Source organism: Bos grunniens, chromosome 28, assembly GCF_055505025.1.
Source record: "Bos grunniens cultivar Pamir isolate PY7600 chromosome 28, Bosgru_T2T1.0, whole genome shotgun sequence".
Classification (NCBI taxonomy): Eukaryota; Metazoa; Chordata; class Mammalia; order Artiodactyla; family Bovidae; genus Bos; species Bos grunniens.
In genome coordinates this window covers 20,509,256-20,522,264 of record NC_141192.1, presented here as the reverse complement: position 1 = coordinate 20,522,264, position 13,009 = coordinate 20,509,256, and the positions used below count along the sequence as shown (strand labels likewise).

The window sequence follows — 13,009 nt, the reverse complement described above, 5'->3', positions numbered from 1 at the left end:
AGTACTCCATACTTTGACTGCCAAGGGCCCTGGTTTGATCCCTGGTCAGGGAACTAAGATTACACGTGGGCTGTGGGGACCTGGGGGGAAAGCTAGACTCCAAATGTACAAATGGGAACGTTATACTTAGAAACTTTGTAAGGGTGAGTCAAATGGATAGTTACCAAAATGTAGTTTTGCCTTTTTTTAAATGGTTCTCTTTTTAAAACACCTTCCGGGTGCCATGTGCATGGGTGGTAAGTTGCCTTCAGTTGTGTCCGACTCTGTGACGCTGTGAACCATAGGCCTCCAGGCTCCTCTGTCTGGGATTCTCCAGTCAAGAGTACTAGAGTGTGTTGCCATGCCCTCCTCCAGGAGATCTTCCCAACCCAGGGATCAAACCTGTCTCTTAACGTCTCCTGCATTGACTGGCAGGTTCTTTACCACTAGCACCACCTGGGAAGTCCTATCAGATACCAGTTGGGTGTGTAGGTATATATGTCTGTCTATATCCAACAATACACACAGACGTACTGACACCCACATGGGTATGTGTGTGCTTTCATCTGATCTTTCAGAAACCTCAGTGAGGTTGTCACGGCAGGAAGTGTTATCCGTCCCCCTCACTGCTCCTTCCCTGCACATTCTGCTGCCTCGTGTGTATGGACAGAAGGCAGAGATTTTATTCCCCTTTTAGAAACAGGGACTGGCTGGAGGCCCAGAGGAGATAAGTAACTTTCTCAAGGTCTTAGAAAACCTGGAATGGGATCCAGAGGGCTATTGTTTTTAGTGATTTAACTTGGAATCTGTATTTTAATTCTCTCCCCCCACCAAATCAGTACATAAGAGTTAATTTTTTATTGTGAAATATTCAAGGTGCACAAAAAATATTGAAGCTAATATAACAAACACTTGTGTATCCACTGCATAGCTTGAAAAGTAACAGACACGATTGCAATTTTATTACAGACACAACTGAATCCGTTTCTATGCCTGTCTTCAGTCCCATTCATTTCTCCTCCCAGAGGTGACCTCTGTCCTGAATTTGGTGTTTATCATTTCCTGCATGTTTAATATTTTTTTATTACATATCATGTATCTATTAAGCAGTGTGTACTGTTACTTTATATGGCTTGAACCTTTTGTAAATGGTGGTATTCTGGTCTGTATCCTTCTGCAACTGGCTTTCTTTAAAAGCTCAATATTGTATATTTAAGACTCTTCCATGTTGATCCATGTACCTGTGTTTCATCAATTTCAACTGCGGTATGCTCTCACATTGTGTGAACACACTAAACTAATTTATCAGTTCTTTTGGTGTGCTTTTGCATTTCTGATTTTTTAACTTGCAGTGCCATAGGGATCTTCTGTCCATAAAGAAGTTGCTCTAGGCTGTGATTCTAGGGCTGAAATTGCTTGGCGGAAGAGTGTGTATATCTTCCCATTGTTAACGTTTGCTAGATTGCTTTCGTGATCAGGCTTCCAGTTAGAAGTTTTGTACAGGTTCTGAACTTACGGTGGCCAGGGGGAGGAAGTGGGGAAGGGATAGCTAGGGACTTTGGGTTGGACATGTACACACTGCTATGTTTAAAATGGCTAAGCAACAAGGACCTACTATGTATAGCACAAGGAGCTCCGTTCAATGTTATTGGCAGCCTGGATGGGAGGGGAGTTTGTGGGAGAACATGTATATGTATAGCTGAGCACCTGAAACCATCACAACATTGTTAATTGGCTATCCCCCTATAAAAATAAAAAGTTAAAAAAAGTAGAAAAAACAAAAGTTTTGTACAGGTTCCTGTGGTTCCACAGCCAACCCTTGGTGCAGTAAAACCTTTAACATTTTTCATAGACAATTTTTAAACAGACTGTTTCTTCCCAGACATTTCCACGCACATGACAGCATTTGAGCTTGGTTTAAAAATAGCCATTTCCTAGTTTGCCTTACGAAGGGAGCCCTTGCTGCCAGAGTATTACTGACTGCGGCCGAAAACTCATTGTGAGCAGTGCCCGCCTCCTTGGCTGTTTTCTCAGTGCATGCGGAGGGGATTGGGGTGGGGGGTACAGAGACAAGCTTGTGAGGGCTCTCTGTGTCCCCTTGTGCTCTAGTGTGAATCCTCTAAACTTTCCTGGGAGTTGAAACACACAAGTGTGCTTTTGCCCGTGCGTCCTCTCTCTTCCTGGGTGGATCTGGGTGGGCAGGGCTGGCTTATCAGCCCCGTAAACATTTCTGTTAGAGAACGCTCAAAGCCGGCAGCCTCTCTCAGACTATCTTCCCTAAAAGGAGAGGGTGGCTGTGTCCCCCGCAGCAGGGAAACTGAAATGTGAAGTCTGCAGCCCAGCCCTTTGCAAATAGAAGCAGATCTTGTGAGCCCTGTGAGAGGCAGAAAATGTCGGATCATGTTCATCCAATTCCACGCTTAGTTACCGGCTTGCAGGCGCTGAGGCGTTGAGGGGACCTTGGAGGGAAGGTTGCACTGAATGCCTTCTAGGGGCCTGTCTTTCCTAAAATGGTTCTTATTTAACCGTCAGTAGTAACAATACTAACCGAAGCCAACATGTGATGCCTGTCCTGTTTACTGCACTGAAGGCATTGCATCCCCCCAGCTTCCCTGTTAGTGGGGATCTCTTATGATCACTGCTTTTGGATGAGAACCCTGAGGCTCAGGTATAAACAGAAGAGTCAGCATGCAGACCCATCAAGTCTGCTGGCAGAGCCCCTGCTTTTTTCTACATTGAGATATAATTCACATACTACAAAACTTAACATTGTAGAGTGCAAGTCTGTGGTGTCTAATACATTCACGAGCTTGTGTAACTGTTACCACCATCTCATTGCAGAACATTTTCCTCAACCCCAGGAGAAACTCTGTACCCGTTAAGCAGTCACTCCCCATTGCTCCCTACACCTTGGTATCTACTAATCTATTTCTTTTTTAAATGAATTTACTTCTTCTGAACATTTCATATGAACAGAATTGTATAATAATGTGACCTTTGTGTGTGGTTTCTTTCGCTTAGCATCTTTTCATGGTTCATTCATATGTACGTACTCATAAGTACGTGTACTCCAGTTCTTTTTATTGCTGAATAGTGCTCATTTGTGCTTATCTACCACGTTTTGTTTACACATTTGTTAGTTCAGGATGTTTCTGTTGTTTCCACTTTGAGGCTGTTATGATAATGCTGCTGTGAGCAGTTTTCCCTGTGTGGACATACTTATATTTCTCTTGGGTATGTGTGTAGAAGTGGAATTGCTGGAAGAGATCCTTCTTCTGCTTTCCTCATTTCTGGAAGGAATGAGGAAATGAGGAAACTGAGGCCCCAAGTGGTGGAGGGACTTGCTGACCACATGGCTTGTGAGTGATAGAGACAGAAACACCGTCAGGTCCCCTAACTCAGAAACCCATGTTCTTTCTACCATAATACATCCAGCTCTCGTTTTGCTGTTGAGGGAAACAGATTCAAAGGAGGAAAGAGCTGGGGACAAGGCAGAGCTGGGCGCAGAATCCTCAAAATCCCCGATTCCCATCTCCCCTTCCTCCCCAGTACCAGCACCCTGGTTTGTGCCTGCCCATCCCCACCCTCTGCCCTCTACCTCTCCACGCCCCACCCCTCCACCCCCACCCCTCCACGCCCAGGCTGCTCAGTGTTGGCCAACTCCTTCCACCTGTGAAGGAAATGGACCCAATAAAGTCTTTTACAGTGAATGTCGGGGATTTTCTCTGGTTTTCAAATTTCTTTCTGTCCCATTTCTCCATTTGTCCCCCTCCCTCCATCCTGTTTGCATTTAAAAGAGGACTTTTGGGGAGGCCAGTGCTCACCTTGCAAGACCTCCCTATGCTCCCTGTAATGCATTATCAGTCTAGCTTTCTCTCCCAACGTCTGCCTGGCCCTTCTGTAAGCAGCTGTTTTCCTTGATTGATTGATGCATGGGGTTCGCCTGCAGCCTTGTTACTCAATCTGACCTCATTTCTCTGATGTCCCCCAGTGCCTTCCAGGACCCTGCCTGGGTGGGTGTGATGAATCAAGTAGGAGACTCCAGGCCACCATTGTAACAGAGACACTGGCTCACATTTGTAAAGTTCTGTTTCATTTTCAAAATACTTTTACGTGCTTGATTTAGTGGAGTCCTTCTGGCAAGCTTAAATGTAGGTATTTCTTCCTACCTCTTATATGCGGGGCAGGGAAGCCTCAGGAAGTGGAATTGACATGATCTTTGTTGGCCAGAGAACAGAAGAGCTGGGATGGGGCACAGGTCTACCTGACACCAGTGGGTGGCTGTCACTGTGCATACAGATCCATGACTTTGGTCCAGGGCCTTAGGCTTCCACAGCAGTGCATGGCAGTGGCCTCCTAGCAGAAATTGTCACTCAGGGCTCCCATGATGGGGATGTGACTGGAGTGTTAGAGCCCTGCTGTCCAGAACAAGAGCCTCTAGCCACGTGTGGCTGCTGCTGCTGCTAAGTTGCATTAGTCGTGTCTGACTCTGTGCGACCCCATAGACGGCAGCCCACCAGGCTCCTCTGCCCATGGGATTTTCCAGGCAAGAGTACTGGAGTGGGTTGCCATTGCCTTCTCCACATGTGTGGCTATTGAGCACTTAAAATGTGGCAAGTCTGGTTTGAGATGTGCTGTTGAACTAAAATACAGGGTTTTGAAGACTTTGTATGACAAAGAAGATATATAAAATAGCTCATTGATAATTTAAAAGATATTAATTACATGTGGGAATAATAGTTTGGATATATTGGGTTAAATAAAATGTTATTAGAATTAATGTCACCTTTTCAAAAAATGTAGGTACTAGAAAATTTTAAATTACATATGTGCCTTGCATTATATTCCTGCTGGAAGCACTCTGTTAGAAGTGAATTTTATGGCTCAAAGGTTTGGACAGAGGCACTCTGCATTTAAAGCAGTAGGTTCCTGGGGTCCTTGGGCCTCGATTTCCTCATCTGTAAAAGCAGGAGGCTGGAATCCTTTATCTCGCAAGGATCCCTGTAGCTGAAGCAGTTTTGTTAGGTGGGCATCAAGCTCTTTGGGTCTCAGTTCCCTTATCTGTCAGATGAGGTGATTTGTGTCTCGCTGCCCATTTATTAAATCAGAGAATGGGTATGGAAACCCTTGGAAAGTGTACTGAATTACATAAATGCCAGATGTTAGCATTGTTCATCCAGAGCACACCTGTAGGCACCTGCAGAAGGAGTGCAGCTTCCTGGATAACAGAGGTAGGTGGCCGGACCCCCAAGCTGGGCAGGAATCCTGGGTCCCATTCTGCTTGGCCACCATAGGATTCTGAAAAGCTTGTATTCTGAGGATCCATGGTGTCATGGAGCTCCGGTGCCCACCGTATGTGACGACGAGAGGGTAGTTTTCAATGATGCTCTTTTACTGATAGGAAAAACACAGATGGAAGTGATGTGCCCAAGGTTATAGGAGGAATCCGTGCAGCCGGAGGAGGCCTGAGGTCCTTTGCTTTCCAGACTGTTCTGCCCCCACCAATGCAGTACTTTGGAACCATGACTCCGGGGTCTCGATGTCTCATGGTGGAAGCAAAGCTCTTTGTACTTCAGATTTTCTCTTCCCCTACCTGGAGGCACCTGAGACGTTGGAAACTGTGAGTCTGGAGCCTGGCTCTAGCCCAAGCCATTGACCACGAGGCCCAGAATGAAGCCTGTTGTTCTTGTCCTGCCACATTCCAGGGCTGTTCTGTTCACCTTCAGAGACTGGGTACCTCCTTTATTTTTAGCTAGTTCAGTATGACAGCTGTGTTCTCATCCTGGGCAAGGGCTTGGTCTCTCACCAGCAGAAAGTGCCTCATAGCAGGAGCCAAGGTCACCAGGAGGACGTTGGGCGTGACCTTTGGCCTCCTGCGGTCCTCCTAGCAAGAGGAGTCAGGGGAGCACTGGGTTGGGGTCTGAACCCAGAGCCGCCCTACATCCTAGAGGCTGGATGCCTTTCCCTTGGCTGCTTGACCCCAGGTTCCTCCCATGAAAAACGGGGCTGACAACGCCCACCCTGCAGGTGTGCTGCTTAGATCAGGGCAGGTTGAAGTGTCCAGCAGGGGCTCCAGGCCGCTTCTGTTATCTCGGTTCCCAGAACCTCAGTTTCCTCATCAAGGATGGGGATCCCATTTTCCTCCGGATTTGTTGTGATTAAACAGAAGTGTTGTATGAACAGTACTTGGTGCTTAATACGTGCTCAGTCCATGCCCACTGAAATGGAACTAACTGTTCAGGAGCACAAAGGACCGAGAGCTGTATCTGAACCTTGGAAAGGGCCTGGGAAAGGGAGCCTCTGAGGACAGTGTTTGAACCTGCCAAAGGGACCCTGATGCCTTGGGGATGTTTGCACACACAGTTCTCTCTCAGAAGCCTCTAAAATGGAAATTATGTTCCCAAACATGTTTCCTCTCTCAGGTATTCAGCAGCCTCTGGCCACCTTGAATAGTGGAGACTCCTGATTATCTGTAGAACTTTTGTGTCCCCCTGGACCCCAGGGTGCAGATGTCGTGAGGGGTGGGGGGATCGGAGAGTGCCTGGAGCAGTCCCTCCCTCACAGAGGGGCTGTTGGCTCCACACAAGTCACTGTGAGGCTGAAGTAAGGGGCTGGTACTGGAGAAGGGCTGTGTCATTCAGGGAAGAGGACTCTGCTGCATTATCTGAGCTAGCAAACCCTTCTGAGATGACCTTCTGGGTTAGGCATCACTGGAGGCTTCTGTTCACCCAGGAGAGCAGCCATTCAGCCCAGCTGAGCAGCCACCTGAGGGGGTGGGGACACCAGTGGCCTGGAAGTGTGGTCCCTGCACCCCTGGCGCTCCTGGTCTGGCGGGAGGCACACACCATGCACATGTCACCGTGGTGGCCGGGGAGGACTCACTGCCACTGTCCCCAGGCAGGTTGCTTCCTCCACACTGAGCACAAGGGCCAAGGGGATGCTGAGAAGAGCGGCAGCTGGTGCTGGGCAGGCGGGTCACCTCGCCCTTTGGAGGAGGTGTTCGTCAAGAAAGGAGCGGGGTGTTGAGTGGCATAGACGGGCCAACGCAGTCAAATGGAAGTGGATCTGTCAGGAAGGACCATCGGTGGGGCAGAAGGCAGGAGGGTGCCCGGGACGGATGATTCTGGTAGGGAACCCAGGGCATCCAAAATGTCTCTCTTTGTGGCCAGTGCCCTGCCTGCTCAGGGACTAGCTGCCAAAAGTAGGATAGAAAGGTAGGTTTCCTGGGCCACCACCCTCAATGGTGAGGTGGGGCTGGGCAGGCAGGAAGGGGGTTGGACCTGTCAGAGCGGGGCTTGGGATGGTACCCACCATGGTGGAGGGTGCCGTTAGGCCAGGACCTTTGGGTTTGCTATGGCCTTTGAGCATCCTTCCCAGGATGGTGTGAAAGAGAAAATGAAATGAGCAATTCAGATCGCTGGTGGCTGCTGGGGGGTGAATGAGGCCTCCAGAATAATCAGGCTGCAGGGTGTGCTTTTGATGAGGCAAGGGAGCCTGTACACTGCTTCTGTAGTGGATGGAGTGGTGGCATTAATGCCACCGTTTTCCCACATCTCCCTGCTCTCTGACCCTGAGGCTGGGTTCGCCCTGGGCTGAGCAAGAAGCGTACTGAGGAAGGAGCACAGAACCAGGAACTTGGTGTCCACTCCAGCTCTCTCACTGACCAGTGATCACCTCGAAAGTGTTCATCGCTCAGTCGTGTCCGATTCTTTGTGACCCCATGGACTGTAGCCTTCCAGGCTCCTCTGTCCATGGAATTCTCCAGGCAAGAATACTGAGTGGGTAGCCATTCCCTTCTCCAGGGGATCTTCCCGACCCAGGGTTCGAACGCAGGTGTCCTGCATTACAGGCAGATTCTTTACCGTCTGAGTCACCAGGTGGTCACTGTGGCCAATTGAATAACCTCTCTAGACTCTGATGTTTCCTAAGGGCAAAAGATGTGATGGCACCTGCCCTGCTTCTCTGGATAGGATAGCTTAAGGATCATCACATGAAATCGCCGTGCAAAGTAGAAGGTCTTCGTAGGTCAAAGTCAGGTGAATACAGCCACATTACAGATGGAAAGACTGAGGTGCCTACAAAATGGCCAAGTTGGAGTCCAACATCGGTGTCTGCACTGTTCAGTCCACGCCTTATCCTTGAACCAGGCAGGGTCGTAAAATCTAAGTTGGCTGTTAGTGCCTTAGAGAAAGTGCCCAGAAGAAACAGAGATGGAGTTAAGGTTTCAAGGGAGAAACTGTTTATAGTATCATTCCATTTTTGTAACAAAATATAAACAAACCAAGCTCTGTATGCATGGGCGTTTAAGTAGGAAATCTGCCCTAGAACATAAAGCTGTATTAGCAAGAACTTCTCTGGGAAGATTGAGGGAAGAACTCAGACTTTTTATTAGTACTTTTATGCGTTGTTTGTGTTCTTTAATAATAAGTATATATAACTTGCTGTTAGTTTAAAAGAAAAGAATAAAACAATCCAAACGTTTCAGAGGACTTTTGTGAGCATCTTTCACTTGCTATGATTTCATGCAAATGACCACCTGCCTTTCATTTTCTTTTTTACAAGATGGGTTAGTAATATCTGGTAATCAATGCATTTCTCTAGATATTTAGGTAAAAGGAATTAGGGACATGTGATTATGAGCTAGACAGGTGAGTGAGAGAGATGGATTCCCTTTTGGTAATTTCAGTGGAAGGATGGGAAGAGTTTTTGACACATTATTAAAATTCTCCCAGTAGCTTTCTGAGGTGAAAGTATTGCGTGCATGCTCAGTCGTGTCCGACTCTGCAATCCCATGGACTGTAGCCTGCCATGTTCCTCTGTCCATGGAATTTTCCAGGCAAAAATACCAGAGTGGGTTGCCATTTCCTAATCCAGGGGATCTTCCAGACCCAGGGATAGAAGCTGTGTCTCTTATGTCTCCTGCCTTGGCGGGCGGATTCTTTACCACCGTGCCACCTGGGATGCAAAAATATTATTATTCCCATTTGAAAGAGGAAATCAAGAATCAGAGAGATTGAGTAATTTGTCCAAAGTCACACAGCTAATAAATGGCAGGTATTGAACTCGGTTCTCTTCATCCACAGCCCTGGGTTCTTCCCACATGTGAGAAAGAATAGAAATCCATAAGGAGGAGCCCCAAAAGAGGGGTTGGAACCTGGCGTCTAGATCCAGCTGCCACTTATAAACCACGTGACTGTGTGTGAGTCATGGGTCTCCATTTCCTCAGCTATAAAATGAAGATAATGATATCTTTCCTGCCTGCTTCACTGACGTATTGTGCTGGGAGAAAGGAAACTTAACACACTGAGCCCCCACTTCATGCCAGGCACCTGACATCCACGAGCTCGTTTCTTTCCTTTCTATGACATCCAGATGGGAAATTTATGTGAAAGTCATGTGTGTAAGTGGCAGAGTCCTCTGCAAACATGAGCGCTCATTAAAATAATATTCATCACCTTGGACCCATTCTTTCCTGAGTCAGTCCCCTTAAGAAAGAGAAGTGCATCTGATGTTGAAATCTCTGCTCTGCCCTTAAGCAAGAGTCCTTCTTAACCCTTCACTGCCTGTTCCCCAGTTTCCTCTGGGAGTAAAACATCTCACTTGGGACGTTCACTTCACAGGCCTGTGCTGAACCACTTCAGGCACATCTGTTACTCTGCTGAGAGAGGCAGTGAAAAATTTTCCATGGCTGTGCCCCTTCCCATGAGGGGTCAGAGTGCCCAAATCACCAGTAGCTACGGTGCCTCCTGCCACAACTGGCCTATTCACTTGGGCATGTCCAGTCTTGAATTGTTTTTTTATGCATGTCTGTTGGGAGCAGGAGGTGGCGTCGGGCACAGATACTTTTGAGTTTAGACCAGTGTGGGGCGACTGGGTACTTCTGCTGGCTGGGTGGCTCTGTGGGGCTTGGTAAGGCTGTGTTCTCTTCCGACATCTCCCCCTTCCTCTAAGCTGAGTCTGCAGGATCCGGTGCAGCATGTGGTGTCTGGGACCCTGGCATCCCTGCCCCCATCTCCTTCCCAGCCTGACCCGAGTCCTGCATGCTCATGTCAGACACCAAGTGTGAACGTGAGCTCCCCAGAGCCCAAGGAGTTCCTATCATAGACTCCTGGGAGCCTCTGTCTGTGTCTGTGATAGACATCCTATGATAGATGGCTTGCAGCTTGAAGCCACCAGAAGAGGTGCCGTGCCCTCCTGTCACCAAAATGTAGGGCTAGGAGTTGAAGGCACATGTGGGATGCGTTGGACACCAGCGTTTGGCCAGAGCAGCAGAGTTTGGAGGCAGTATCCCAAGGGAAGAGGAAGGACTGGAAATGTGAGAGGTAGGGAGAGAGAGTGGGGAGGGAAAGATCTGGAGTTGTTTGGAGAGGGGACAGAAATGGAAAACTGAGAGGACCGTGGCTTCGGCCAAGTCTCCCAAAGCCAGAAGTTGTCCTTCTCCGGCCCTGCTTCCCTCAATTTCCCCCCCTGGGCTTCTGGGCCCACCTTCTATAAGAAAAACAGCTCTTGCACTGGGGTTCTTGCAGAGCTCTGGAGCAAACAGACAGGAGAACCCCCTTCCTTTCTACCTCCCTCCACCCACTGCCCATTCCCAGCTTCTTTCCCAGGTGGAACAGAGGGCGGCCCAGCCAGCTGCCAGGCAGGGCTCATCTGATGAACAAGAGGAAAGAGGCCCCTTGTTTGGTGAGGTTCTGGGCACTTCCCACGGAGTATCCTGCAAGTGTCTCTTGACGTGGCTCCAGTGCTTCCTGGGCTGCTTAAAGGGCCACAGTCCGTATGATGCGAGTCTGCTGAGCCCTGCACCAGGTGCCTGCCTGGCCGGGCAGGGTGGGGGGTACTGCAGCCCAGCCTCGGGATCTGTGCTATTGTTCAAAGGCCCCTCCTGAGCTTCTGAGGACTGGAAGGTACCACCTGAGATCCTAGAGGCTTCAGAGTCAGTTCCAGCTCTGCCCTGTGCTCTACCCTTTGTCTGGCCCTGATTTCCACATCTCTGCTGAGAGGAGTTGTACCATGTGATGATTCATGAACATGAACCAGAGAGGGAAAGCCCTTCTTCCTTCAACACTTGGGGGCCAGGTTGTCTGGCATCTGTGTCCCTAGCCTGCTTTCCTGTATGAGCTTCTTGGCTCTATTTGGGTTTGTCTCTGTGCTGAGCTGCACCTTGAGTCAGGAGGCAGGCTGGCTGTGGAGCCCTGCTCTTTCTAGAAGTTTCTCCTTGTCCAGCTAGAAAGTCTCAGCAGCTTTGCCTGGGCCTGATGCCTGCACCGTAGAGGGGACTGGCCTTCCCCAAGGGGTGGGAGTGGTTGTAGGCTCCACTTAGCTTCTTGAAGCCTCAGTTTCTACAACTGGAAAATGGGGCTTAAGAATGTCCCCCTGACAGGGTTATTTTGAAGGTAAAATGACGTATTGGATACGAAAGCACTTGATATACTGCAAACCCTGATATAAAGTATTCTTGCACCCAGCATTCGTTGAATTCCTCCTTTGTTCCAGGCAACCAGGTAGTTCCAAAGGTCTACTCGACATGTTTCCTTTCCCTGGGAAACTCATGAGTTATCAGAGGAGACAAGCATGTCAGTAGACAGATGATGTAAGAGGGTGAGGAGTGTGGTAGGGAAAACATGTCCAGATGCCAGAGCAGCGCCGTGACTGTCTCTTCTCTGCTCCTGCTCAACCGTCCCCTCGCCAGCACACAGCGTGATCTTTCTGAGCCACATCTCACTGTCGAATACTCCGTAGAGTCACATTTAGAGTCTAAATGTGTCCACCTGTCTTACCAGGCCCTGCACGGCTTAGCTCCTGACACCTTTCCAGTTGCTTCATTCTTGCACCTGTGCTCCGTCATCACACAGACTGCCCTACCTCCCTCGTCTTTGGCCTTTGCTCTTGCTTGTGCCCTGATGCGCTCTTGCACTCAGTCGCTGCCCCCACCGCCGTGTGCTTCTGTGGCTCACGCATGAGCGACTGCCTCTTCCAACCAGCACATGGTCGCCATGACTTGCAGCAAGAACTGCCGATGGGCGCTGCCAGCCTTGGGGGTAGAACAGAGCACGTCTCCTGGGGCTGTGTCCTGGCCATTTCTATTCCAGCTCTCGGCGGTTTCTGATTGCCCTTCTCTTATTACGAAGGGGAAAGGAAAAAGGTGGTTGCAGTAGAAGAGTTGGGGGTGGGGACAGGGCACAGGCCGCAGAGGACGCTGGAGGACTCCTGCCTTGTCTGTGAGACAGGAGACAGGCAGGACTGGGAGCAGCAGGAGGCAGGAATCCAGAGCGAGAAGGCTGCCCGAGAGCAAGATATGCAGAAATTACTCTGTGTCCTTGAGTTGAATGTTTCCAGCCACCCTGAAATGTAAGCATGAGATCCCATTCTCAGAAGCCAGTCAGCATCAAAGGCCTTTGTAGCAGCCTCATGGAGTCATAAATCAGCCTCTTCATCGACCGGGAGCTTGCTATGTGTGAGGCTCCTTGTGAGGCACTGGGAGGTCAAGGTGAATGGAGCAAACACTGTCCCCATGACGGGTCTAGCGGGCAGTGAGCCAGGCTGGACCATGCGGAGAGAGAAGTGCTGAGGGAGTCATTATCTGTACCCTGAGGGTCTCAGACATCTGCTGGAGGAGGTGACATTTGATTTGAACCTTGAAGGGGAGGTGAGATTTGAGTAACTGGGAAGAGAAGGAAGGGTGGTTTGACAGGAGAGCCCAGGAATGGTAGGAGAGGTTTGGCTGGAGTTCAGAGAGCCCAGAGCTGCACCTGCAGGGCGTAGGGGCCTTGGACATGGGAGGCATTGCAAGGTTTTGAGCAGGGGAGTGAAGTGATCAGGGTCCCAGTTTAAGAAAGCGAAATATCCTGGACAAGCCCCCTGCCTCCCGCCCTCCCTTCCCCGCCCCCCCAAAGGCAAAATGTGGTCATGGTATAGAAGATAGATTAAAAAGGGAGAGAAATTGAAGACTGAAAACCATTGCAGTGAATGGGTCAGGAGTCAGGAATCCAGGCACATGGTTATCAGGACTTCCTAAAGCAGGACGTGGCAG

At 49.3% G+C, this 13,009-nt stretch overlaps 1 protein-coding gene across 3 annotated transcripts in view; it reads left to right on the top strand.

Moving 5' to 3' along the window:
* Window positions 1-13,009, top strand: part of HK1 (hexokinase 1) — a 112,761-nt gene that overhangs the window by 46,419 nt on the left and 53,333 nt on the right. Inside the window, exon 1 of one of the 3 annotated variants that reach the window (XM_086382619.1) lies at window positions 1,927-1,978. The exons of the other annotated variants lie outside the window; for them this stretch is intronic. The gene's annotated coding sequence lies outside the window, so the exon portion shown is untranslated. Of the gene's footprint in view, window positions 1-1,926; window positions 1,979-13,009 lie in introns of those variants that run through there. 3 annotated transcript variants of the gene reach the window in all.